Here is a 3,948-nt window from a genome sequence, read left to right on the forward strand (position 1 = left end):
AAAAAGTGATCAGGGAAGCCAATCGGGGAGGTATTTGGTGTGTCTTCTAAGGAAGAAAGAAGGTCACTGAGACTCGAACAAAGTGGGCCAGAGCCGGAAAAGAAGGAAGCAGACAGGAGGGACAAAGAGGCCAAATGTAAGATAACGAGGAAGGTGGCCGAGTCCAAAACGAATTGTATGTGAGGGTGGACCCCACGGAAAAGAGAAAGATCCTGATAAAAACAAAAGGAATGTAGCAGAAAGGATGTACAGCAGGTTTGAATGAAAAATGATGGAAAAGAACTGATAAATGAAGCGTGCCTGGTGACTATTTCAAGGCCCACTTTTAATTAAAAGAAGAAAAATAAGAGTAAAGAAAGAGGTCAAAAAATGACTGCAGGAGAACTCAAAAAACAAAGAAACATAGTAAAGTGTTTACTCAAGGACACACTGCAAAGTTGAACTGTAAAAACAGGGAAGTCTTCTGTTTTAACAAGACTTTGGTATGAGTGAGAAACCTCATGATGATTGACATATTAAACAAAATAACTGTACAGCAATATTGCTTTAAGAATTCTGACAAAAACGTTAAAGAAAGCACAGATGATGCTGCACTGCGTTTTTCTGGGTTTATTAAAAGCACCTGGCAGGGTGCAGAGGGAAACGCCAGAGAGAATGCATGTTAAGAAATGAAAGGGAAGCTGGTGAGACTGCAAGGTTACAAGCTGAGGCAAATGTTGGACTTCTGCTTGCATTCGGCTGAAGAGGCAAGTGAGAAACTAAAAGAGAAAGGAGAAAACTGACAGTAGTAATCCAAAACAAAAGAAAAGCCAGAACAGGTCGAGGAGGATTGTCCGTCTGTGGGATGATGGAGTGTTCAGAGTCTGGGCAACATGACAGTGGAGGAAATGACCTTACGATACTGAGGGTGGCTCAAGGCGTGACAAGTTATGAAGAATTAATGACAGGAGTGTTAGAGGTTCAGTGTTCTCCAACTTTGCAAAACCGGGAAAGGTTAAAACAGTTTGGGCGAAAGTTTGGAGCAGATAGAGGCAGAAAGATGATAGGCGGGGACGTTGGTGAGTCCCACACGGCATGTTGATTCATATAAGTCATTTATGAATTCCGTATGTTGGAATTTGAATTAGTTCATTTCAAGCAATCATTAGAAAAAAAGAAGAAAAAAACTAAAGAAGACAAAGAAAGTGCTTTAAAGCAAACTCATGCAAGAAAAAATTGTTAACCCCTGGAATTACTTGATTTTATGCATAAACTGGACACAATTGTATTCAATAAAAACTTGAAAGCATATTTTGGAGTGATTTAATAATTAAAAAAAAAAAATAAAAAATTATTTTTTTTTGGATTGTTGTGATTTTACAGAAGAGGATTAGGGCCACTGGAAAAAAAAATCCATGAAAAATTCTGAGAAAAAATTCTTAGAAAAAAGTCAGAATTTTTCATGAGCTTTTTTTTTTTCAGCGGCCCTAATCCTCTTCTGTATGATTTAGACTGAGATTTAAAAAAAAAAAAAAAAAGGTCCATTTCGTCCAGAAATCGAGGTAATGTCAAAGGGTTCCCATATTTTCTATGGCAAATGTAATCACACCCAATTTGAACAAACTTCAGACTACTACTTTGGAAAAATTTGAGAAACACTACCGCCTAAAAGTAAAGAACGGTAACATTTTATAATAAGATTCCTCAACAAGCTTTATTAATACATTAACAAACACTAATGTGTTTATAAGATGTTTCTAAAACATGTATTAATACAAAAAGCCAAATAAAGTTTATTAACATACCTAGTAAGATTCATTAACATCTAAGTATAAGTACCTCATTTAAAGTGTTACCAGTGAAGTAAATGATCAAAACCTGATATTTAGGTAACACGAGTGCATCACACTACAACAGTGATGGACATTTGGACATGTGCAATCAATACACATAATAATAAAAAATACATAGATATTGCAGCAAATGATCATTTAACTTTAAAATGTTTTTTACCTTAACCTTTTCTTTTGCAAACTGTCGTCAGGTTCTCAAAATCGAGCGTCATCAAAAGGTCAGATTTAAAACCCATCAAGAGGAGTGCTAAAAGTTTTTTTCTGTCCCATCATTGTTCTTTATGTTTTATTTATTTTAAATGTGAAAATGGGCTTTCTTACTAAAAGTCGTATACAAGTAAAAAAAAAAAATGCAGGATATTTTTTCTTCTGGTAACAAACCTCTTAAACTGAACTATCTTACTTGGTTTTCAATACATTTATCCAAAACCTGGAGTTATTGTTGCATCTGGCGCATGCAATAATTTGTGTACAAATATATACAAAGGTGCTGTGCAGTCAACACATAAAAGCTTTGCTTGTTGCTCCTGCCATAAAGAACATTTTTCCAAAATACGGTACGGAAAAAGGATAAAAGAGGAAAAAAACTCTACAAAATCCTCCTCATTGCAACCCTCCATCCACACAACCCAGCTTTTCCATGGAGCTCTATCAAGGTTTCTTCTACAGCTCAATCTCACACCGGAGGGACATTGTAGTGTCAGTGTGATTTTTGTCAAGAACATTTTATTTCATCTGTGTGGAAGCTGCACAAAACTCATGTCAGGTTTGCAAATGGGCAAAAGCTGCTTTGCTTTTTTTGACAGCAATTCTCTGCACAGAATATTCACAACAAGTTCAACAAATATTCTACACCTGGGGCATAATGAGTGAGTGGGTCGGTTCTTTTTGTTTGGACATATTTGATGGATTGTCATGCAGCAGTCGGAGAGCTTCAACCTTAAATCCCTGACCATTTCCATTCGACAATGCGACTGAATACTACTGTGCTGCTTACACTCGGATCCAAAAACACTGCTTGAGCTGTCTGCTGTAGCAAAATACAAACAGCAGCTGAAGCAAATTAGGGGGTTGGAATGGAAAGAGTTATTAAAAATGACAGTAAACTTGTGAAAATGTTAAAAAATAAATGCCAAAAAAAATCATATTTTGCTACACAAGTAATTAAAAAACACAAAAAAAAATTAAAAAACTCAGATAATTATTTCCGATGTTGATAAATCAAAAATTTTCTAAATTACCCAGAAAATGAACGACAGTCCCATTATTTTAGTACTTTTTGTGTATTTATGAATTTTCTTCTATGAAGCTTTTTATAAAAAAAAAAAAAAAACTTTCACTACACATGTTCAGGGGTAATCTTTGAGAGCAGTTTTCTTGCCTTCAACTTAAATTGTTAATATTTGATTAATCGATTTGCATGTTAGCAATGGAGATGGGAATGCAACTCTTAAACATTATTTTAGATAAAGACTGCCATTTTTTTTTTTTTTTAATATATAGAAATTCAGAACTTAACCTTTTAACATTGGAGATGTCACCGGCAGCACCTAAACATACACTCTGACATGTTGTGTCTCATCAACTTTTTTTTCTTTTCTGACAATATGGTTGCAATGGCAATACTGTTTAGAATTTAACATCTTTATTTGGTATTTTTTTTTTGCTAGGAAATGAATGCATTTCTTTTTTTTCTGTTTCTGTTTGAAATAAATCTAACCGTTAACACGATCACCATGAATCAGCTGATTCTGACACAGAGCCGCTTTTCTCCGTAACAGAAGCTGCTTTTTTTCAGCTTCAAAATCTGCGTAGAAAAATTGAAGAGTTATGATAGTCAAAAGAATGTCAACACTGGAGCTAAAGCTCTGTTGGATAAGGGTTAAAGCACATCGAATAGTTTTGATTTTTGTTGCTTTGAGTTTGTTTTTTGTGTTTTTTTTCTGCTTTTGACTTTAAATATTTAATGCTCCTGTAAAGCAAAAATACTTGCTTCCCTCAATTGCACAAGCAATGTAGCCTCTTTTCAGGGTGAGAAGCAGATTTGCTTCTGGCTGGAGCGGTTAATTTGATAACTGATGTAATATCTGAGTGTCTGCAAGCTGTTCTCTTTGGA

The sequence above is a fragment of the Oryzias melastigma genome, linkage group LG17, assembly GCF_002922805.2.
Source record: "Oryzias melastigma strain HK-1 linkage group LG17, ASM292280v2, whole genome shotgun sequence".
NCBI classification, from domain to species: domain Eukaryota; kingdom Metazoa; phylum Chordata; class Actinopteri; order Beloniformes; family Adrianichthyidae; genus Oryzias; species Oryzias melastigma.